The sequence below is a fragment of the Notolepis coatsorum genome (assembly GCF_963971535.1).
Source record: "Notolepis coatsorum genome assembly, chromosome: 13".
Taxonomy (NCBI): domain Eukaryota; kingdom Metazoa; phylum Chordata; class Actinopteri; order Aulopiformes; family Paralepididae; genus Notolepis; species Notolepis coatsorum.
The window spans coordinates 119,616,869-119,642,856 of record NC_140177.1 but is presented as its reverse complement, the minus strand read 5'-3'; the positions used below and the strand labels follow the sequence as shown (position 1 = coordinate 119,642,856).

The 25,988-nt window shown below is 43.9% G+C and overlaps 1 protein-coding gene across 1 annotated transcript in view; it reads left to right on the top strand.

The window, feature by feature from the left end:
* basp1 (brain abundant, membrane attached signal protein 1) overlaps nt 1–25,988 on the top strand; it is a gene marked incomplete at its 3' end in the record, with an annotated part of 133,341 nt that overhangs the window by 106,173 nt on the left and 1,180 nt on the right. The gene's annotated exons all lie outside the window — the stretch shown is intronic.

Here is a 25,988-nt window from a genome sequence, read left to right as displayed (position 1 = left end):
AGAAAATGGGATATTATTATTTTGCTTTCATAACTTTTTCTTAAATCAAAGATGCTGTGAAAGGGTCCATTGTGAATGGGCATATTTATTCATGGGAAAAAAAGTTAACTCGTCAATATTCTAACTCTACAAACACACTATTGTAACAAGGGGCTTTTATCTTTCATATGATATCATAATTATTCTAAATATGTATTTATAACCTTTTCAAACAGTAATTGATATGTAGTAACAGGGCTGACGAAAAACAAATATGCATGTTGTTTAAATGTGAAAACAATTAAAAATATAATAGCCTGAGATGGCACGGTACATTTGTCTGAGAGATAAGAATCCACTTAATAAAAAAAAATTATCCAAAACTTTTAAAACAATACTTTCAAAATCAAACATTAAAAAGTGAAAATGGCAAGCTTTCGTAGAATGACCCAGCAACATATATTACGTCGGCCGTTTCCATCAGATTTACAGTCAGGCTACTTTGTATTCCGTTAAGTGGTTCACAAACTACTGCTTGACCTTACTCCTAGAACCCACCTCACCCCTGCCCACTTTGACAACCTAGGATGGCTTAGAGTAGACGACAGAGTACAGCAACTTGCAATGGGCCTGGTCTACAAGATACACTACACGACCAAGGTACCCATGTACATGTCAAAATACTTCCCAAAGGTCAGTGAATACCACGATCACAACACCAGAGGGAGCTCCACAAATCATGTTAAACCAAGATTCGGCTCAAATAAGGGACTAAACACGTTTCGCAATTATGCCACATCAATGTGGAACGCCCTACCCAAAGCTGTAAAGGAATGTGGATCACTACCCACTTTCAAAACCTCTCTCAAGGGACACCTACGGGAGACTGCAATTCAAAACTGGCCCCTGTAAATATCCTAACCCAACCCCCTCCAATGTACAGTCATTTACCTAGTATGGTTTTGTCAATAGTCCAATGTACAATTTTGCTTGTTTGTACAGTGTCCCCCCCCCCTCAATTGTACAGTTTTGCTTGTTTATACAGTGTCCCCCCCCCCCCCCCCCCCACCTCCAATGTAAATTACCCAGTATGGTTGTCAATATCCCAATGTACCCCACCCCCCCCACCCAACCTCCTCCAATGTACAGTTTCTACGTCAAATGTATATACTCCCTTTTCTTGACTCCTTCTGTATCACAAACAGTACTGTATTTGCAAATCTGGTATGTCATAAATGTATAGATGTAGCAGTATACTGACTATCTGTATGTCAAGTATGTCATATATGTCCTGATGAATTGAAAATGGGGGACCCTGATGTAAACAAGACAAAAGTCTTTCTCTGGTCTGCATCCCCTTAACAATTGTGTGTATTGAGCTGTACTGTATTGTACCCATTCTGCAATCTGTTAATAAAGTTTTCAATCAATCAATCAATCAATCAATCAATCAATCAATCAATCAATCAATCAATCAATGCAAGAGTTAAACACAATACTAACCCAGTGAGTCACATGCTCTGTGCTACTGCAATGGTTGTACTAATATTGACACATGCACTTATTTGTGTTTTTTTAACCAAATGAGATATACATGTGAGTTTGAGAGAAAACACTTGTATGCACACATGCATATGCATATGCACACACACATACACACCACACGAAAATGGGGGTACTGTAGCATCTGTAGCATCATTTTATTGCACTGTCAAAAAAATTAGATTTTATATTTCTGCACTTTATGCGCTCATTTCATGTCTATTCTATTCTACTACTTATCGTACTGCACTATTGCACTATTTTACTCTGTCTATTCTATCTTACTCTTTTTTATTATTGTCTATTTTTAAAACTGAATCAAACCATAAACAAGGTGGCCTGTTGGGATGTTAGATCCTAATGTGAGAAACTGTGATTTTATATGTCTGCACTTCATGTGCTAATTTTGTCTTTTTTCTGCTGTAAAGCACTTTGAGCTGCAATTTCTGTATGAAAGGTGCTATACAATAAAGTTTATTATTATTATTATTATTATTATTATTATTATTATTATTATTATTATTATTATTATTATTATTATTATTATTATTATTATTATTATTATTATTATTATTATTATTATTATTTTTTTTTTTTTTTTTTTTTTTTTTTATTATTATTATTATTATTATTATTATTATTATTATTATTATTATTATTATTATTATTATTATTATTATTATTATTATTATTATTATTATTATTATTATTATTATTATTATTATTATTATTATTATTATTATTATTATTATTATTATTATTATTATTATTATTATTATTATTATTATTATTATCTGGGTACATGGATGGACCTTCTAAGGCAAATCAATGGATGGATATACTGTATATATACTCTCTGTCATCTCGGAGTCAATACTGAGTAGGTGGATTCTGGTGTGATTGGAGCAGAGCGATTGTGAGCCAAGTCTCTGTCAACCCCTCCCTCCCCCCTATCCCTGCTGAGTGGAGTGGACATCATGGAACCAGCATGGAAGCTACAGGGTACAGCCATGGTACACGCAGTACTAATATACTCATCCATGGTACACGCAGTACTAATATACTCATCCATGGTACACACAGTACTAATATACTCATCCATGGTACACACAGAGTACTAATATACTCATCCATGGTACATGCAGTACTCATATACTCATCCATGGTACACGCAGTACTAATATACTCATCCATGGTACACGCAGTACTAATATACTCATCCATGGTACACACAGTACTAATATACTCATCCATGGTACACACAGAGTACTAATATACTCATCCATGGTACATGCAGTACTCATATACTCATCCATGGTACACACAGTACTAATATACTCATCCATGGTACACACAGTACTAATATACTCATCCATGGTACACACAGTACTAATATACTCATCCATGGTACATGCAGTACTCATATACTCATCCATGGTACATGCAGTACTAATATACTCATCCATGGCACATGCAGTACTATTATACTCATCCATGGTACACACAGTACTAATATACTCATCCATGGTAATATACTCATCCATGGTACACACAGTACTAATATACTCATCCATGGTAATATACTCATCCATGGTACATGCAGTACTAATATACTCATCCATGGTACATGCAGTACTAATATACTCATCCATGGTACACACAGTACTAATATACTCATCCATGGTACATGCAGTACTAATATACTCATCCATGGTACATGCAGTACTAATATACTCATCCATGGTACATGCAGTACTAATATACTCATCCATGGTACACACAGTACTAATATACTCATCCATGGTACATGCAGTACTAATATACTCATCCATGGTACACACAGTACTAATATACTCATCCATGGTAATATACTCATCCATGGTACACACAGTACTAATACTCATCCATGGTAATATACTCATCCATGGTACACACAGTACTAATATACTCATCCATGGTACACACAGTACTAATATACTCATCCATGGTACATGCAGTACTCATATACTCATCCATGGTACACACAGTACTAATATACTCATCCATGGTACACACAGTACTAATATACTCATCCATGGTACATGCAGTACTCATATACTCATCCATGGTACACGCAGTACTAATACACTCGCTGGTAGCCAAAGTGGTACAAATATGTGGGGACATATTATGGAAATAGGTTTTTGCCTAGTCTTTGCATGGATTTGGCAGTCTAAAATGTTACTTAGGCGCTGGGGGGAAATTACATATGTACTCCTTGCCATTTTGCTCCTAAAGGAACACGCCAACATTTTGGGAAATTTGCTTATCGTCTTCTCCAGAGAGAGACAAGAAGATAAATACCAGTTTCCTCTCTATGCGTTCAGATCTGGCTGCACGTTAGCCTAGCTTAGCACAATGAATGGAAGCAGACATGGCCGGTTAGCCTAGGCATTGTCCAACTAACACCGGCCATGTCTGCTTCCATTCATTGTGTTAAGCTAGGCTGCTAGGGTAACATGAAGCCAGATAGTTTTCTACTGAACGCACAGAGAGGAAACTGGTATCTATCTATCTTCTTGTCTCTCTCTGGAGAAGACGGTAAGCTAATTTCCCAAAATGTCGGAGTGTTCCTTTAAGAATGGCTTCCCCTCAATTATGTCACAATGGGAACACAAGCAATTAATTAGCTTTGATTAATCGGTTCGCTGTGCTTTTTGGGGCCAGGAACACTGCCTACCTAATGCACTGCCCTGTTTGTAAAATATCTTTACTATCATGTGTGCGGTAACCAGACATGGAAGGCTATTGCCCCCAGCTGTTTGTACCATTTCAGACCTATGTGGTTCCTTTGTTTAGGAGAATGTACATACACAAGATTAAACACACCTGCATATTCTGCCTGGTTCTTCTTTCTTCATCCCCGGAGAACGCCCTCCCCTGCAGACTGCTGAGTTAGCAAGTGCACTACGATTGATTACTCAACAGTGTGGTTTGCTTATATATGTATGCAAGCATGCAGTGGTGGAAGAAGTACATGGTTCCTTTACTTAAGTAAAAGTAGAAATACCCAGATAAATGAGTACTCTGGTAAAAGTAAAAGTCCTCCATTCAAATTGTACTTAAGTAAAAGTAGAGAAGTATTTGCAATTGAATGTACTTAAGTATCTAAAGTAAAAGTATGCATTCTATGTGACGTTTTGTGTAAACCTCCACCCACTGATGTCTAAAAGTTAATGTTAAAGTGGTACATGGTCCAGTTATGCTGCCCTGATTAAAGGTTAATGTTAAAGTGGTACATGATCCAGTTAGGTTGCCCTGATTGAAGGTTAATGTTAAAGTGGTACATGGTCCAGTTATGCTGCCCTGATTAAAGGTTAATGTTAAGGTGGTACATGGTCCAGTTATGCTGCCCTGATTACGTCCCCTTGAAGTTGTCAGGCTTCAGATTTGAAAGTACATAATCTTCATATATTTTTGCCATGTTTTCTATGCAAAATCTTTGTATTCAAAGTAACTAGTAACTGATGGGTTCAGATAAATGTAGTGAAGTAAAAAGTACAAGTAGTTAAGTACAGTACTTGAGTAAAAATACTTACTCAAATACTTACTTTTCACCACTGCAAGCACTATGTGTGCTTACTATTGCACTATAGTCATATAGATCCACTTTACATTAAAACAACACACCAACATCATGGGAAATGCTCTTACCGTCTTCTCCATATTCAGACAAGAAGATAGATACCAATTTCTTCTCTGTGCGTTCAGTAGAAAGATATCCGGCTGCAAGCTAGCCCAGCTTAGCACCATGAATCAAAGTGGATACGGACCACTAGCCTACCACTAGCCTCAAGAGAGAGGTGTTTTTGGCCAATAGCTAGGCTAGCTGGTCCGTATCTGCAGGATGTGTCATTGGGGAAACACCTGTGTATCTAACATACGTCACTCCTCAGGAAGTCCAGTATGGTTGGACATTGTCTTAATAAATAATTTTGGGGAGCATTCTGACAGCGTTACCCATTATTCTCTCCTGTGCCCTGTAGGTGTTCTTGGAAGTGCATGGCATAACTACTCTTTCTGATTACTTCAGAATGCAGTCTGTGAGCTGAAGCAAACTTAATCAGATAAGCAGAGCCTCCTTAGGGACGAAACATTAGACCACACGTCTCACTTCTTCCTCCCGGTTCCTTCCCCAAACGCACACTTTCCGTGGCAGTTCATCAGTCACGCCTACCTGCCCGGCTCTCTCTCCTCAGTGATGTTATATCCTCACTCTATCATTTTGTAATCTTCCGCTCTACCGCGGCACGGTGGCGTAGTGGTAACACTGTCGCCTCACAGCAAGAAGGTCCAGGGTTCGATTCTGGCTTGGGGACCAGGTTTCCGCGATGCCAGGTGCCCAGGTGGGTGATCTCCCAGGCCTTTCTGTGTGGAGTTTGCATGTTCTTCCCATGCTTGCAAGGGTCCCCCCCCCCGATAAGATAAACCCAATGGAAAAACATGCACAACAACAGATCGCTAATGATGTCGCGTCCGTGACGAAGACGTGCAGGAGCACTTGGATGGTCCCCGGGCGCGGCTCACGCCACAGCCCTCGTCTGCTCCCGGCTGCCCTTGGGGGGAAGGACGATGGGATGGGTTAAGCGCAAAGGAGTATCGCATCGGCGATCCTAAAAGACAATGCATGCGTGTGTGTTCCGGTGTGTGTGTGTTAAAAACTAACCACTGTGTGTGCCGCTAAAACATTGAGTGTCGTTGCATGCCGAATAAAGACCTCTGCGACAGGTCCTGCATTATTATTATTATTATTATGCTCTCACCCTGTAGCTGCTTGTATGGTACGAACAGCTGGGGGCGTTAGCCTTTAAAGGGGAGATATTATGTATCTTCAACAACTCTATATGACCTCCTTGAATTATTTTTGCAAAGAAATGTTCCCGAATTTTCCCAAGGGGATCAATAAAAAAAGGAATATCTTATCTCATCTTATCTTATCATATTCATGTCATGCATAATTTCAGTGTTTCCGTGGTGCCAGGCCGTTGTATAAATAACTGACCATGGTACTGCCATGGTAAAAGTTATTATATCGTCATGATACTACTTTTGTACCTAAATAATGGCATGATGCAATTTTAAAGCTTTAATTTACTGTAACCTAGGAGAAATCAGCAAAAGTAAGTTTACCTGCCCAGCAGATAGAACAAGCTTTGCATCACTTTTCAAGCCCATGCACGCACAACAAAGGTTTCCCACAGACTTCCGGAGGTGCTAGCAGCTTTAAGCTGAATTTCCCCCTGAAACATTATACAAAATACTTCTCAGCCTCTGATTGGAAGGCGGTCGATTGCTCGCTGTGTGTACGTTTTGACGAGGAATGCAATGGTTGTTACATTTTTTTTCTTCTGATACGAGACATACGACCCTGGGAACACCACTTGGCGGGCTATAATACATATGATTGGTTGCTGTTGGAGGGAGCTGATGTTTTTGACCAATCAGATGTTTTTGACCTGCCGAGTGGGTGTTCCCAGGGTCGCATCGGAAGACTAAGATCACCTGAAGATCCGAGGCTGGGAATTCTTTTTAAAATTATTATTATTATTATAATTTTGTTTTAATTCAGCTTAACCCTTTCACTGCCACACGACAGAAGGTTAAACCTTTACTATCACACAACCGACGGCAGAGCTAATGATGCTAATGATGGAGCATCGCCGTCGGTTGTGTGATAGTAAAGGGCTAACCTTCTGTATTGTCACAGTGAAAGGGTTAAAGCCCTTGTGTCGTGTGGCAGTGAAAGGGTTCTGTGTCATACTAGCTCCCGCTCAGCGTCATATTGCATATATCTCGCTTCAGCGTATATACACTGAATAAATTTCAAAATGTACCTTTAAATGCCAGCATTCATCTGGCCACACCCCCATCCGCTTACCTACATAAGCAGGGGTGGTGCCACACACTCATCTCCTTCTCAAATTTCATCACAAGCAACGTGTTGCTCATATGCCCACTTGACGTGGAGAAAAATATTTACTCTGAGGAAAGGAAGAACAAGGAGATACGTTGAGATCATATCTTTATTTTCTCTCTCACTATTTTCGAGAAAATACGGCGATATTGTCTTCGTCACTGGAGTGTCTGGAAGATGGTGATCATTCTAAAATCCTCCACCGGTTTTCGTATTGGGAGCACGCCGCTGCATGCCTCTCAACTGCAGTTCCTTGCTGTGGCTGGTTGCGGTAAAACCTTTCAGGACACAGCTGAACTGTAGGAGGAGCCGCTGTTGTGAGAAGCGGTGGGTTCCAGGTTGGTGAGTAATGTTTTGCTTGCGGCTCCACTTGTCTGTTAGTGCTATGGGGGCTGGCTGACAATGTTTATGAACACCGGCCCCAGATTAAGGTCTTTTGTTCAGCCTCTTAGGCAACAGCGGAAGACCTTGGTCTGAAGCCCATTATAGTTAACTAGTGGGCCACGACCATTAACACTGGTGATCCCTGTGTTTTCTGGACGAGTGGATGTTTTCTCTGTCACCGTGTAGGCCCCGTCTTTCATATCCAAATGAGAGTATTCCCTCACAAGGAAATATGGGCATGGATGTTCGTTAGCGGAAGATCTGTGTTCAAGTCAGCTACAGGCCAGTTGGGTATTGTGCTGGCTCCGTCGGGTGTTGGTAAAATCACCGTTGTAAAACTGTGTTAACATCTTGTTTCTCTTTTCTCTTAAAAAGTGAGGAGGGTTTCAGAACGGCGGCCTGTCTGAGTGATTGTTATATCATTGTGTACAAGTTCAGCTGTTAGCTGCGGCGCTAGCCTGCTGTGATCACTAGGCTAGGAAACATTAGCTTGCGTGCTAGTCGTGGCCTACCTAGGCTAGGCTAGGAAACGTTAGCTTGCTGCTATCGGCCGAGGCCCAGCGCGGGGTGGCTCCGGCCCCTCGCGCGCCGCCGCGGTTCCCAACTCCCCTCTCCCTCACGGGGAGAGGCGGGGGGATTCGAAGTCTCCCCTCTGGTCGTCTCGCGGGCAGGGGCGGTAGCGCCCGACGGTTAGAGCGGCCGTTAGCTTAATGCTACACTGTTGAACGTGCTTTGATTATAACATGTTTTAAACACTCTTGACTACGACGTCATCTTTGACAGAGGATGTTCGTCGACCCTGCCCTGAGCCAGGACGGCAAGGACTACGTCAACAAGGGGGACCGTAGCGACGGGGTGGAGCGGCGACGCTGCCCAGGTCGACAACACGGCTGTGTTTACTACGGTGCCTTGTTAGAGACTGCACTTCGCTTGATCTGCGCTCCAGGTAGGCAAGGTCTGGACCAGACCTTGAACACTTCTTCTTGCTTTCCCTTCTAAATGTTTTGTAAATAACGATGTTTTCCAAAACGTGTGCTGCTGCACTACATTTAGGATACGATGCGAGTTATGTGTGAATTGTCTTGTCACTGGTATTAGCTTCTCCATGCAAATAGGGTTGTTTATTACAGATGTGAAAATGATCTGGTTTGTTGTGTTGAGAAACATCATGTGTGTTCTTGTACCGAGCACTCTCAACTAAGGGGGGTAAACTAACCTATAAAGCTATGCTTATTGACATATGAGTAAAGAATGATTCTTCTCTCAGCCTGTAATGACAATGAACAGTGTGTTCACATATTAACAGGTTTACCTGTTCAACTGGCCGTATTAAGGGTAAAGTAGGAGGGTTGTGTTTTTCCCTCCGGTTCCCTGGGGACTTCTTCATCCTCCTCTCAGACATGTTGTTACACTACATTGTGTCACTGTGTGGTAGGGATACGATGTAACCCTTAGCTTGATTGCTGAGGTTGTGCTAAAACTGCTTGAGAAACTTTATTTTCCTAAAAGAAAAGATTGTTTGGTCGCTTTTCGTGTGTGCTTAGCAAGGCCTGTGGCCGATACTAATCGAGAATTATGTATTCTCTCATTATGAAAAACGGCGTTCCTCTGTTGAGTGTTTTTGCCATTTTTTGTAGGTGATGATGGGTTGTGTGTGTCATGTGACCTACAACTGGGTTGGGCTGGCCACAGAAGCACATGTGTAAGTTTGGTACCGGGGCTCTTGGAGAGCCCTCTCTGTTCTGTGTTTTTTCCTTAGTAAAAATCAGATAGCAGGTTAGCACATGCGCTGTGTGAAGCTGTTAGACGCTTCTTGGAGCTGACTATGACTGTGTCATACTCTCTTTTTGTCATTACATCGTATCATGGGTGTGGGGTCGTAAAGGGGTGAACTGGTAATCTTTCCTCCCCCTTGTTTCTGTTGGTCAGGGGTAAACCCACCTGTCCTTCAAGGTTCCTGTCACGTTGCGGTTCGGCACGTTACAGGGTGAGGGGGGGGGGGGGGGGGGGGGGGAGGGAGTTTCCTGGTCCCACGCCCTGGAATATTGGGCGTGTGCACCGCAGAAATTCCCCCGCCATAGAGTACGTCACTGTGCGCGTCTCTGTTGGTAGGACTTCCGTGTGCTGTTCAGGTCCATATGATGGATCTGTTTAAAACGGGGGGTGGTCAGGGCTCCTCCTCACGAAGCTCCTATTCGGGCCTTCTGTGAGTTGGGACTCTCCTTCCATGTGAGGGAGCCTCCTCAGAGTACAGAGCCTCCTCCTCAGATTGATAAGGTGAGTGGAATCCCAAGAAGGAGTCCTACTCTATTGTGTGTGTATTCAATTCAATTCGATTATTGAGTGTGTATGGGTTCAGTGCCTCCTCCCCGGAGAGCCCTAAAACCAAACTTTTACATGGCTCAAGGTGCAATATATTCTTTTCAATCTGTACAGCTCGCGTGGGAAGTCTCTCTGGGGTTTTCCGTCTCCTCTCTATGGGAGGGTGGTGGAATGTAAAAATGTAAAAATTTTTACCCCCGGCCATGTAGACTGGGATACATACTGTTGGTGCTTCCTTCTTTTCTTTTAAAAAGAGTTGGAGTTAGGAAGTGTCACACCCCTCTTGTCGTTCCCCTGGGCGCCTTGGGGATTCAATGACAGGTCTAAATAGTCTGTTCGTTGATGTGGTTGTGTCCCGACGCACGCATAGTGCTAGCTCGGGGTGTTCTGTAATCAGGCGACTGACTGGCACGCCTTGGTTGCTTGGGGTTAAAACGGCGTTTTTATAAAGCAACTGGGATGGAGGTTTTTCCTCTTCCGACGACCTGTTTTGGTTGTCGACGGATTCTCGTTCATATCTGGGGGATGATGACGGAATGGATCTGAACATATGTAGAGGGGTCTCACGCCCTGGGGGTGGGCCACCGGGCGCGGTTCGCCCCGAACGTCTGGGTGGCGCCTTCTTTTCATGTTTAAGATCAACACGCATATCTGCCCCTTCTCCTGGAGTAGGCATGTTGGCGTGGTTAGGGCACGGGACTGGTTCTGGTCACGCTGGTCCGGATCAGTTGAACCCATTGTCCGCCGGGGATGCAGATCTGCTGTTCTGGTACCCTGAGGGACTTGGGCTTTTTTCAGGGGGAAAAATGCCAGGTCGGTCCGGGTGTCACAGGGTTAAGCGCTATGGAGACCCTGGTTGGGTAAATTTTTTACTCAGCACTGTCGTAATGGCTTACGGCCATGCCAACCTGTACACGCTCGATCTTGTCAGATCTCGGCCGCTACACAGGTTGGTCCTGGTTAGTACTTGGTTGGGAGACCGCCTGGGAATACCAAGTACGGTGTGCTTGGGGCTGGTTCTCCATTCTTTTTCGCTCCTCTCTCACGCATGGCGAAGAGGGGCCTGTTGGGGTGGTCTTTGACCTCCTCTGGTGACCCTGTGCTTCCCGTATCGCCGGGCCCGGTCCGAAGTCATGTTTCGTCGACCCGTAGGCCTGGGTTAACCCTTTTTTGAAAACTGAAACACTTGTACTGCGGTATAGCCGGTGTATACCCGCAGGTGTGTTTTGGAGTTTTTTTCTTGAGGGGTTATAGGAACAACCACCGCATTGGGTAACACCAAGGTGGTTGATTCCCTGGTGTGTTGGAGCAGTGTCAACTCCCGGGTTACCCGGTTGAGGGTGCCCCTGCACGTTCATGACGTCTGCCAATCGTGTCAGCCTTCTCTGCCTCAACCCCTCTGGGTGGTTTTTTTTTTTAAATGGAGGCTTGGTCATGCAACAACGCCAGCATACGCCCCTTCCGCCGGGGCGGCTGTGTTCAGCTGTCCCCTCTGGCGCCTGTCTCGTCCGCAGTCTCCAGGCTAGGGTTAACAGCCTGTTGCCTGGTTTTTCCCCGGTGCGCTGCCTGCTTCCGTTGGTTAACCTTTTTTGTGTGCTTACGGCCATGCTGACTGCCTGTTCTGCAGGGTCAGTGTGCCAGGCGGTGTACTATTGGGGGGACAGGGCCCGCTCGGCTGAGGGGCCTTTGTCCGAATACGCTGGCGATGTGGGGGGCGGGGTCACTAAGTGCCCACCTGGGGGGGGCTTGATGCTGGCATCATGGACTTCTCCGGGCTCCCGTTCCAGGGGGTCCAGTCCCTTTGGTGGGTCTGGGTCTTCCTTCGCGCTCCACTGCTACGGCCTTGCCACGGGGTTGGGTTTGCCCTTGACCCCGTGATTCTGGGGGCAGTAACGAGGTTGTTCCCTCCGTTCGTTCCCGGGTGGCATGCGGGTTGTGCGTGTGTGTAGTCATGGGGTCAAGCCACGGTCTGCTCATCCTGTGCGTTGAGTTGCTTGAGTGACTCTTCGCACGGTCGGGTCCGTCGCCCTCCCGTGAAGCCCCCAATAGGGGGGGTGCCCTCCATTAGGGGGGGTCGGGGGTGCTCGGCCCTCCCTGATCTGATGGTTGTGGGGGGCCTCAGCGGGGTAAATTTGTCGAGCTTCTAGCTCCCGCTCAGCTCCTGCTATGCAATATGACGCTGAGCGGGAGCTAGTATGACACAGAACGTTAGGTTATGTATATAACCAAGTTCTGTTAATACTAGTGACGCCCAGCGTCTAGACGCCGCTGCGGCCCTTGATTTTTCATTGTGGTGAAATTTGTTGGGAAGGAGATGAGTGTGTGGCACCACCCCTGCTTATGTAGGTAAGCGGATGGGGGTGTGGCCAGATGAATGCTGGCATTTAAAGGTACATTTTGAAATGTATTCAGTGTATATACGCTGAAGCGAGATATATGCAATATGACGCTGAGCGTCACTAGTATTAACATAACTTGGTTATATACATAACCTAACGTTAAAGCTACTAGGAGTCATGCATGGGCTTGAAGTGATAGGTAGGTAAACTCACACTAATTTCTCTGAAGTTTCCAACTGCAGCTTTACTGGCGTCTTCAAGATCACTTTGATCTGTGCTGGACACTCCCCCCCCCCCCTCTCTCTCTGGTCAAGGGGCAGATGGACTCTCCCTATGGGAGGCCCTAGGCTCTCAGTAATCCCTGGTTTTAGCAGCAGGGCCAAACCAGGAGGTTCTGTTTTTTCTTTTCTTTCTCTCAAGCGAACCGATCTGAATCGCTGAAGTCCTGTCCTGTCCTGTCCTCTCTTGTCCTGTTCTGTCCTCTCCTCTCCTGTCCTCTCCTGTCCTCTCCTCTCCTGTCCTCTCCTCTCCTGTCCTCTCCTGTCCTGTTCTCTCCTCTCCTGTCCTCTCCTCTCCTGTCCTCTCCTGTCCTCTCCTGTCCTGTCCTCTCCTCTCCTGTCCTCTCCTCTCCTGTCCTCTCCTGTCCTGTCCTCTCCTCTCCTGTCCTCTCCTGTCCTCTCCTGTCCTGTCCTCTCCTCTCCTGTCCTCTCCTGTCCTGTCCTCTCCTCTCCTGTCCTCTCCTGTCCTCTCCTCTCCTGTCCTCTCCTGTCCTCTCCTCTCCTGTCTTCTCCTGTCCTGTCTTCTCCTGTCCTGTCCTCTCCTGTCCTCTCCTGTCCTCTCCTCTCCTGTCCTCTCCTGTCCTATCCTCTCCTGTCCGCTCCTGTCCTGTTCTCTCCTCTCCTGTCCTCTCCTCTCCTGTCCTGTCCTGTCCTGTCCTGTCCTGTTCTGTCCTCTCCTCTCCTGTCCTGTCCTCTCTTGTCCTCTCCTGTCCTCTCCTCTCCTGTCCTGTTCTGTCCTCTCCTCTCCTGTCCTGTCCTCTCCTCTCCTGTCCTCTCCTGTCTTCTCCTGTCCTCTCCTCTCCTGTTCTGTCCTCTCCTGTCCTCTCCTGTCCTCTCCTGTCCTGGCCTGTCCTGTTCTCTCCTGTCCTGTCCTCTCCTGTCCTGTCCTCTCCTGTCTTCTCCTGTCCTCTCCTCTCCTGTCCTGTCCTGTCCTCTCCTCTCCTGTCCTGTCCTGTCCTGTCCTGTCGCTGTCACTTGAGCAAGTTCACGTTTTAATGTCCCGTGGGAGACAGACATGATGGCGGGCCGTGAAGGAAGTGCATGAATAAGGCAGGGAACATTCAGGGAGAGAGTTCAGAACTCCCTGTGAAAAGCTTCAAGTCCTTTCTTGGTGGCAAGGATGTGTCAGCCTTTGGCTTTCATTCTTATGATTTTTTTTGGTTTTTGGTATCTCGTATAGGATGTTGCTATTACATGGTAGCTCCTATATGATGCTGCTATTACAATTACATGGTAGCTATCTGCCTTACTTTGGTTAACTGGTGGTTCACCTTTTTGGGGTATATACTTTCACAATATATAGCCTACTTATAACTGTGTCAGGTCTAGGTGAGCTACTCAAATGCAACCAAAGAGCATCTCCTAGAAAACAACCTCATATTTATATGTTGTTGTTGTTGTTGAAGGGGGCCCATGACAAAACAAGGTACTTTTGAGTTGTTCTTATTGTGCACATGGGCACATTATATCAGTAAAGGGCCCTGGGGCAAGACAGTGTTATTGGACCTCCTTGTCCCCCAGGACATAAAGACAGTGTTATGGGACCCCCTTGTCCCTCAGGACAGCGGTTCTCAACAGGGGTTCCCCGGCACACAGGGGTTCCGCGGAGAGCTGCCAGGGGTTCCGCGAGATGCCTGGCAATGTTCTTTAAAAATATAGAATGACAACAGTCTTATTTTGAAAATCCTATAGCGGGTCTCATTTCTGCCCACGCGCAGCTCCAGCTAAATAACTAGGCTCCGAAAGCTAGCAACATTTAGGTCATTATGATACTCTTATTTTGAAACTCCGTGGTGTCGTGACTCATATCCGCTCTACAGCACACAGCCAATAAGGATGCATCTCAACACAGCAGGCTGAGAGCTTAGCGTCTCTCAGCTCAGCAGTAGACAGTAGCGTACTCTGGATCTGGAACGCGGACATTGAAACACAGCAAGGATAGTGTTTTTGCGACCCAAAACAAATCCCTGCTGTTTTATTCCGCAACGGGTCAAATGCATATAACATGCTTTGCAATCCTTGCCATTCCTTTGTGGCCACGTTGTGTTTAAGACCGGAATTAATGTCCCTTTAGCATAAGCTAACAACAAGCCCTGTTCAGAGCGACAGAGAACAGCAGGGTGGGGACTTGGAAGGAGGACTGGGAAGGAGGGGGGGGGGGGCATTCTCCCTCTATGTGTGTGCGTTTGAAAAGATATGATGAAGTCAGACTACTATATTATATTGATAGTAAATGTACTGAGGGTGGACAGACAGATTATGTTGATATTTAAACATAAAAAATACAATACATAATAAATGTATCCATGATCATCATGCAACATAAAACAATTGCAGGAACGGTTTGGGAGAGGAAGGTATTTTAGGTTGCGTGTTCCAAAAAATGTACTTAAAGTTTAAAGCTCAATATATCAAAACGTGGCACTTTATAGTGAACAGGCACTTTATAGTGAATCCAAATTATTTTTTGGATTACAGAAAATTATCCCTAAAGTGCTATCTGATGCAGCTGCATTGTTTTCCATGAAAATACCATTATTTGGATAAGTTTGACCATTTCTAAAAATCTGAAAATCATTAAGTCACTCTGGATAAAAAAATACTTTACAGACAACATTGAGACAAAGCTTCCTGACACATCTCCATCCAAACTCTTGGAAGAACTCATTGAAATCTCATCTGATACCACCTGGAGAGCTAGTTTCAGAGTGTGGTGCTGAGTACCAAGTATCTCATGAGATGATGCTGCAGTTAAGGTGTTGATACCATTCAGCCCCACATATCTGTGTGAAGCTGGCTTTTCATCCATGACAGCTCTGAAAACAAAATATAGGGCCAAGTTGAGCCTTGATGATGACATGTGTGTTGCCTTGTCAAAGATCTCCCCACGTATTGACCGTATTATTAGCCAGCAGCAGCGGACCTCGCATTGAGCTAGAAATGTCCACTGAGTGAACGAGTGCTTATTTTCTGTATTTATTTATATTTTTTGAGAAATGGTAACTTGGTGATCCTTTTCTGTATTTAAAAAAAATACATGATTTTCTGTTTTTGAGAAATGGTCAAACTTATCCAAATATGCTATTTTTATGGAGAACAGTGCAGCTGCAACAGATAGCACGTTAGTGATCCTTTTCTGTATTTAAAAAAAATACATGATTTTCAGTTTTTTCTTAAATAAACATTATTTTGAAAGCAAGCACTTTTGTCATCAGATTCAGACAACTTTATTGATCCCGCGTGGGGCAATTCATATTTGCAGATTCACCAACAAGCAACAAAGACAAACAAACAACAAAACATCTCAACGACAGCACGGCAAATAAAGAATCATTGTATCATCATTGTAGCAAAAAAGACAGGACCGAAAAAGTCTTTATCGTATGTAGGGGTGCCCTGGAATATATTATTGAACACAGGGGTGCCTTGGCAGCAGAAAGGTTGAGAACCCCTGCCTCAGGAGACAGACATAAAGACAGTGTTATGGGACCTCCTTGTCCCTCAGGACATAAAAACAGTGCATGCTCCCCCAGGAAGAACATAAAAAAAGAACAGCTCTGTAATACTAATTTCTAGGGCCTTTTGATAAAAGACACATGCCAGAATTGGGGCCCTACAGTATTCTGGGGCCCTTTTCAATAGATAGGGACACCGTACAGCTGCGAGTGCCGTCCTTTGGATGAGACGCTAAACCGAGGTCCTGACTGAATTCAGTCGTTAAAGAACCCAGGACGCCTATTGTAAAGAGTAGGGGGTTCCCCGACGTTCCTGGCCAAATTCCCAATCAGGTCTCTGACATCAAGGCCACCTAATCATCCCTTCCCCTTAACCCTTCTGCCCCCTTAGCGACTATTTTGTGTTTCTGTGTACAACGATGGCTGTGTTGATTATTATGTCATGAAATTGGGTCAGATTGGTCATCTTTGATATATATTCAATATATAAAAGGATCATCATTAGAATACCTCTAAAAAAAAAGTTATACACTTTAGCCTCACAAAAACCTTAGCACTTTTTTTTGTGTTCTCATTAGGGTTAGGGTTAGGGTGAGGGTTAGGATTAGGGTTAGGGTTAGGGTTAGGGTTACCCAGACAGAAAGATTAGGAGAAGGTAAAATCTCATCCCTGTGCCCGTGCCCACCCCAACACTTGCTCAACAGTCCCCTAACCTAACCCTAACCCCAACCCCAACCCTAACCTAACCCTAACCCCAACCCCAACCCTAACCCTAACCCTAACCCTAACCCTAACCCCAACTCTAACCCTAAACCCTAACCCTAACCCTAACCATAACCCTACAAACGGAAATATTTGGAATCTTTGATAGATATGTTGAGTTAGGTTCATAGTGGTATTCATAAAAAAAGAATTGGAACGAAAGATTACAAATTAAGTTTTTTATGACCTTGAACGTGATGCAATCTTTTCATGCACTAAGGTGACAACTCTGCTAAATTGTTAGGGGGGCATAAGGGTAGGGAGGTGTAGTCTGATGTCACTGGTTGTTCCACCCGTATAGGGATTTATCATTGGGAAAATGGATTATCGGCTATTGTAACAATTCTGCCGCATGGAAATTGAAAAACTTTCCATTATTGCACAAAATGAGTTCCCTTCTATCACTAACATTATTGTTTTTAGCATTTTTGGTTGAAATAAAATTCTGTGATTTTTTTTAATGATTAATTGCGAATATTTCCATGTTGAGCTATAGATTGTGGATGAATAAGCACAGAAAGGTACACCATGCCAATTGTAATGCTTCATTTGTTTTAAACGAGACAATTTAGAAATGGGCAATGGGGAAATGCATTGTGTTGGACAGAGGGTGGAACACGAAAAACGGCAATGACGTAACCACTACACCTCCCTATTGGTTGATATCAATCCCTGTCTCCTGAGCCATTCAGCCATTGTATAGTGTGATGTGTGCCTGGTGCCAGTGTATGGCAGCCATTGAGCCTGCGTAGCTCAAGGTTGGGTGCTACCAGTGGTGGTGAAGGAGGCAATTTCCACCCTACATTGTGGGGAGCGCTTTGAGTGTCTAGAAAAGCACTATATAAATGCAATTAATTATTATTAATTATTATTACTGTATGCTGGGGGCCTTTTCAATTAGAACCATGCTTGAATGGGTACATGTTCCAATTGAAATTGATGAGATAATGCAATCAATTGACACAGAAACCCGGGGCTCCTAACGGTCTGGGGCCCCAGGGTCAGCAGTGGAAACCTGCTCCTCTACATGTCAGTGATCAACAGGGTTGCTCCTCAGCAAGATGAAATCCAGAGCAGCAGTCACAACTTTGTAGCTGTTCTGCAAACTGGTCATAACACATAACTGGAATGATGGTTATGAACTATAAGCACATTATGCACATAGTTAATAACACTATTCTTTGTTTAGCAAAGTTAGCAGGTCTAGGGGTTTCTCGGCTGCCCCCCAGGCAACCTTGGGTGCTGGAGTCTAACCGTTCGATGAATCTTGGATGACCACCAGGGCCGTAGCCAGGGTTTAGATATTAGGGAGGTCCATTTATTTGTTTGGCCCAGACCGGCCCACTATAATCGGTCGGACACCACCCACCAGTACACCATCCTTGCGGTCCTCTTAAATATGCATACCTACTGTACTATTCCCCCAACCCACTACAAAGCTGGGTAGTAAGTGCCATGGACAAGTGGACCAGTGTACTCCCTCACTCTTGGCTGAATCTTGTTTTGGGTGGTGATGTAAAAACACCTGCATCATAGCAGGCTCAGGATGGGCAAAGTAGTCTATAGCCTGTTCATCCCTGTCTCTCTCCTCCACAACCTGGCTTGACTAGACATAAGGAGAGAGAGATGATTACAATTAACTGGTACATTCAGGTCCAGAATTGTTGGAATTCCCTGACAAAGATGTGCAAAAAGCTGTACAATTTAAACAATACCATACTGGTAATGAGCAAATAGTTGTTTATTCAATGAATGCATGAGCTGTTCCATCTTATTTCATTTGATACTAACTACTCAGTTCATACAGATTTCAAGTATTCAAATATCAATGATGAATATTGCATAAGGTTTACACAGTTAATAGATCACCTTCTTGTTTTATATTCATGTTCAGAGAGGAGTAATAGTTAGATCTTTGTATGTGATTTATATGGCAATTAAATCAATGGTGTGTTTGTTTGGGGAGTTTGACCTACAGTTAATGTGCCTACCATGTGAAGGTGCATGATCAATGGACAGCACAAAAACAATTTGTGTAGGTGGAGACTAGAGCTACCACTAGGGATGTCCGATATTATCGGCCGACCGATATTATCGGCCGATAACGGCAGTAAAATGTGATATCGGAAAATATCGGTATCGGTTTAAAAAAAATAAAAAACAATAACAATATTTGTTATATATATATCCAGTGAAATGATTAGTTACCTGAAATTATTCAGTTTTTTGGACGGGGGAAACCCTGCATATATCGGTATCGGTTGATATCGGTTGATATCGGTATCGGAAATTAAGAGTTGGACAATCTCGGAATATCGGTATCGGTAAAAAAGCCAATATCGAGCATCCCTAGCTACCACAGATAGTAATAAGTTATTAAGAGTAAGTAATCCATACCATATATATCCTAATAGTTACCTTATTACCATACTTGGCTGAAAATAAACTTAGCTGCCTGTTGTGAATGTGTTTTTCCCTGTAGGCTAATACATAAGTAGGCATACATTTTTGCAGTTGAGGACAAATTTGCAGTTGAGTAGGCTATATGTGCTGTGTTTTTATGTCTTCCATGGAGGACCACCTTGGAAATAAGTGTTTTAATGAATGCTTTTAGGTGATATCCTCAGGAATACAAATTGGTCAAGATAATTTGTTTTTATGATGTGTTTTTAATTTCCAAATAAATCTAATCAAATCAAAAAAGCTGTTTTTGCAGTTGAGCTACAGGTGTTGTATATTATACAGCCTTTTCATGCATCTTTATCAAGGGAACCCTTATCCTAATGATTTAAAAAATAATATTATGATGATACGATATGGACCTAGTAGTTGGGTCATCTGTGGCACTTCGTTTCTCAATGGATTTGTCATCTAGGAGAGTTGATAAACTAATTTAGCCGGGGTGTATTTTTTAAAAAGGCGGGGGAAATTTGTGAGAGACCAAAATCAAAATGGTTTGACCTACAATGATGCACAATACATGGTACCAGCCCCCTCTCAGACATGTACCAGCCCCCTCTCAGTCATGTACCAGCCAACCCCCTCTCAGTCATGTACCAGCCCCCTCTCAGTCATGTATACCAGCCCCCTCTCAGTCATCTACCAGCCCCCTCTCAGTCATGTACCACAGCCCCCTCTCAGTCATGTACCACAGCCCCATCTGAGTCATGTACCAGCCCCCTCTCAGTCATGTACCAGCCCTTTCTCAGTCATGTATACCAGCCCCCTCTCAGTCATCTACCAGCCCCCTCTCAGTCATGTACCACAGCCCCTCTCAGTCATGTACCACAGCCCCATCTGAGTCATGTACCAGCCCCCTCTCAGTCATGTACCAGCCCCCTTTCAGTCATGTACCAGCCTCCTCTCAGTCATGTATACCAGCCCCCTCTCAGTCCTGTATATCAGCCCCCATCTCAGTCATGTACCAGCCCCCTCTCAGTCATGTACCACAGCCCCCTCTCAGTCATGTACCACAGCCCCATCTCAGTCATGTACCACAACCCCATCTCAGTCATGTACCACAGCCCCATCTCAGTCATGTACCAGCCCGCCTCTCAGTCATGTATACCAGCCCCCCTCTCAGTCATGTACCAGCCCTCTCTCAGTCATGTACCAGCCCCCTCTCAGTCATGTACCAATCAGCCCCCTCTCAGTCATGTACCAGCCCCCTCTCAGTCATGTACCAGCCTCCTCTCAGTCCTGTATACCAGCCCCCTCTCAGTCATGTACCACAGCCCCCTCTCAGTCATGTACCACAGCCCCCTCTCAGTCATGTAGCACAGCCCCCTCTCAGTCATGTACCACAGCCCCATCTCAGTCATGTACCACAGCCCCCTCTCAGTCATGTAGTACAGTCATGTACCACAGCCCCCTCTCAGTCATGTACCACAGCCCCATCTCAGTCATGTACCACAGCCCCCTCTCAGTCATGTAGTACAGTCATGTACCACAGCCCCATCTCAGTCATGTACCAGCCCCCATCTCAGTCATGTACCAGCCCCCCTCTCAGTCATGTACCCTGCACGACTGGCAGGGGGGTGCTTAGTAAGAGATGTGATTCGCCATCCCAGTGTCAGTCAGTACCAATGGGCCGCTGTCCCAGCCTAGTAGTGGGCCGGTCGTTTTTTTTTTTTTTTTTTTTTTTTTTATAGTTACAAATAGTTACCGAGGTCCGGACCTCGGTGACCTCATAGCTGGCTACGGCCATGATGACCACCAGAACGCTCGGTCACTCAGAATCCTAGTGATTGCACAAGAGGATCCTGTAAGAACCGAGCCACTGATGACACTGGAAGATATACCCTAGCTTGGGTCATCAGATATCACACTGTATAGGGAGTTGTAGTGGTTACGTCATTGTTGTTTCCGGCCGGTCCACCTCGCTTGAAATCGCAATGTATTTCCCCATTGCCCATTTCTAAATCGTCTTGTTTAAAACAAATAAAGCATGAACATTTGCATGGTGTACCTTTCTGTGCGTATTCATCCACAATCTATAGCTCAACATGAAAATATTTGCAATTAATCGTAAAATAATTGTCAAATGAGGCCGCCTGATCACTGAGAACATAAGACGTATACTGCACGTACTTGATGCCGACAAGGAGGACACCATACCTAAGGCGATGCTGTCCTTGGATGCTATGAAGGCCTTTGACAGGCTGGAATGGTCGTATCTGTGGGCAGTGCTAGAAAGGATGGGGTTAGGAAAAGGATTCATCGATATGATTAAAGTATTATACAAAGACCCATCGGCCATGATTACAACAGGCACAATCATCTCTGAAATATTTCCGGTATCACGCTCTGCCAGACAGGGTTGTCCTCTTAGTCCCGGACTGTTCAATCTATCATTAGAGCCTTTAGCACAATATATAAGACAATCCCAATCCATAGAACCTATCGTAATCAAGGGCACACAACAAAAAATTTGTTTATATGCGGACGATGTAATATTGTTCATGAAAAACCCCAACACCACATTGCCTCATCTGCTCAAGTTGATTGAGGACTTTGGTGATTTATCGGGATTTAAGATAAATTGGCCGAAGTCGGCTTTCCTTCCACTTAACACCCCTGCAAAAAAAGATACAACCCTCCCAGGACAGATACCGATGGTAAAACATTTCAGATGCTTGGGAGTGGAAATATTCCCTACCATAAGACAAATGGTGAAGCACAACTACACAAAAATCCAAAATAAAATCAAAGACGACCTTGATAGATGGGCAAAACTTAAAAACACAGTACAAGCACGGATATCAATAGTTAAGATGGATGTACTACCTAAAATCAACTTCTTCTGTTCAATGCTACCGTTACCCCCTCCAGAGGGTTACTGGAAAAGATTACACTCCTCCACATACAAATTTATTTGGAATAACAGACCACCACGTATAAAAAGATCCACCGCACAGAGAAATAAAGCAGATGGTGGCATGGCATTTCCAGATTTTTTCCTATATTTTAAGGCGTACTCATTAAGTCCATTGACAACATGGTTTGACTCCCAAGCATTAGCATCTTGGAGGAAAATAGAAGAAAACATAGTAGCCCCACATAGACTGAAGGACATAGCATACACTAAACTACCAATCAAGCACTGTGAACGAAAATTTGGCCCCATAATTACTCATGCGATCCGGATATGGCGTGAATCACAAAAAAAAAATCCTAACCCACAAGAATGGCACAATCATACTCCCTTATTCAATAACAATGCTCTCTTAATTGGAAAACGACCTATAAGATTCCCTATATGGGAAGAGCAAGGCATACACTCATTCGGGGATGTTTTTAACAAACAGGGTTTTTGTAGTGATAAAGAAATACGCAAAAAATTTTATCTCACCAAGTCCACATGGCTTTTTCACAAACAGTTAGAGCTATGTTTGAAGTCTCACGGTGTTCCATTAGACAGACCAATTGAACACCACAGATACCACAAATTCTTCTACTCAAGAGAGACATCGAGAGGTTTTGTTTCAGAATTTTATCATCAATTACTAACGTCCTCGTATGAAACCCTCCAACTTGACTCTGTCTGGAGGAGGGATATACCAGACCTGGAAAAGGACTTTGATTGGCAAGGAGCCTGGGCAAATGTCCGACTTACATCAAGGAACCCGGATCATCAACAAATCAATCTTAACTATATTCACAGGACATACTTGACTCCTATAAGACTGTGCCGAATGGGGCTCAAACAAGATTCCAAATGCACCCAATGTACAAATGGGGACGAAGGGACATTTATGCACATGTATTGGGACTGCTCACCAGTTAAGGCATTCTGGAAAGATGTGACCCAACAAATATCAAAACTCGTATCTTGGAATATACCTGTACACACCTCGGTATTGCTGTTGAATGATGTTTTTGAGTTTGCAGTGAATCCACAGCTAAAGAGATTGGTTTTATCGGGTATCACAGTAGCCAAAAAGCTGATCGCATCACGCTGGTTTCAACCGGAAAAAATGTGCCGTAAAGTTTGGTTTCTTACATATCTCGATGTAATTTACCATGAAATATCTACAGCAAGAATTCTGGGTCTCAATGAATCCAAAATGTCAATGTGGTTAGAAGTAGTGGAGAGAATAAAAGCTAGCTTATAATGGTAGTGTCTGGTTAGGTGCAAGGGATAGTGGAGGTACTTCTCAAGGTGGGGTCCGGGAGGGGGGGGTTCGAGCTGAGCATATGTGTGTAGGTTTTTTGGTACAGGTATTATGGGTATATCTTATATAAGACAACTAACTAAAAGGTGATCTCATTGGATGTGCCCTGACAATTAATGCTTGTATATCTTATCGTGTGTTGTCATGTTTGTTTATATGTTTGTTTAAAAAATAATAAAAAAATAAAATACAAAAAAAAATAATTGTCAAATTTTATTTCAACCAAAAATGCTTAAACTATAATGTTAGTGATAGAATGGAACTCATTTTGTAAAAAAAAGGAAAGCTTGCCAATGTTCATGAGGCATAATTATTATTACAATAGCCGATAATCCATTTTCCCAATGATAAATCCCTAAACGGGTGGACCGCGTGGGCGGTCCAAAGTGACGTCAGACTACACCTCCCTATTGGTATAAATACTCAACCTGTGGGGCGGCTACGTGGTGCAGTGGGCAAGGCGCTCACCACGAATACTGGAGACGCTGGGTTCGCCTGTTCGAGCCCAGCGCTCCACATTGCTTTCAGTTTAGCTGGTCGTCCGTACTAATACACATTGGCAGTATTAGGGGGTGGGAAACTGATGGGTGGGGATCGGGCGTTGTGGACAGCGACTCCTACAGGTCGGTTGGTGCGCCTGCGCAGTAGAATCAGGAAGCGATGGGGGCGGCGCCCCTCCAAAGCGCAGACCCCTGACGCTGAAAGATCGCGCCGCGCAGGTGAAAAGATGCGACTGCTGTTACCTCGAGTATCGGAGGGGACTCGTGCTATGTATGACTTAGTCCACATTGCAGCCGGCTTGTGGGAGGCAAGAAACAGCGTTCGAGACAGGGGAGGGTTGAATTGGATGATACGAAATTGGGATGGGAGAAAAATAGAAAATGGGAGAAAAAGTACTCAACCTGTGCATGCACAAGATGGAAGATTCAGTGCCATCCATGTTTTATAGAACCTCAGTTACATACGTATACTATTGATTTTTTTCCCAGATCAAACATATTCAAGGATGTTCTTATGTCTTTTACTCCAGACATGTTGTCATATAGGTCGCAAGTTCATACAGTAGCTGTCAAACCTCTTTCATCTGTACTGTGCAGACGGCTGCTTGTGGGTTAAATGGAGTCTTTTGTATCTGAATTGGAGCATTTCCCTCCAAGTTCTCTCGGCCCTGCAGCCAGCCTGGCAAACACTAAACCACATGAACAGTGTGCCTCTTGTGAAAAGAGAGTCATTGTCTGGTCAGATGATTGTGAGGCATTGTATTAGCCACACAAGCCGGAAATCACATGGCATGGGGTTGGTTAGCAAAGAGGTGACCATTGTTACCCGGGTGAAGCGGTGGCAGGAACGGCAGCTGTAGTGAAGTACTGACTGTGGGCGTTCTGGGGAAAGTTGCATGACTGTGGAATATTTCAGTTACTGGCATTGGGTGATTTGCATTTTGGGTGGATTCACTGCAGGCTACGTCCAAGTCACTGGATGACTCGAAGTAGCTTAAATAATAATACACTATATTTGTAGCACTTTTCATACAGGAATTGCAGCCCAGTGCTGTAATCGATATAAAATGAGACAGAATAAGAGCAATGCAGAGAATAAGAAAAAGGGTAAAAGCAATGCGGATAATAACTGTAACTTTTCTGTAAGGTTGGAGGTAGAGGATATTGTGAGGTTAAAGTCATTTTGACATTATTTCACACATCAGATAGCAAAGAGATTTTATAGAGATTTATAGAGATTTGTCAAAAGCAATACAAGTGATCATTGCTCGCATTGGGCCACAACTTTCCGTTGTTATGGGCGTTCATGAAATAATGTAAAGTTGGAAAAATGCCAACTCTAATTTCTAAAGGACGTCATGTCTCTTGTAGGTCATTCAATTCAGATACCGTACAGTGTATACCTGTAATTTCTTTGTTTCAATGTCCAGTTTGTGCAACTACAAAAAAAAATACGCACATCCAATAATAGCCTAAATCAGGATGTGGGAACAAGAACATATGACAGGCAAATAGAGTCTGCTTGCTGGAATCTCCCGATCCAATGAATCTATTCACCAAAACATGATTTTTTTGTTAGTGAAAATACATTAATCGGATCATGAGCTTCTCAGTGTGCAGATTCTATACCTCCCACGATCGGCACATCTTTCTAAAACTACAATAGTATCAGGTTAAATCATTGCACCTAATACAACACATTTTTGTGGGTAGGGGCTTTAGGTATTGAAATCCTCTCCCCCAGAGGGGAACAGATGGTCATTATCATCCATGAAAAGAGATTTAGTGGTGCCATGTCCA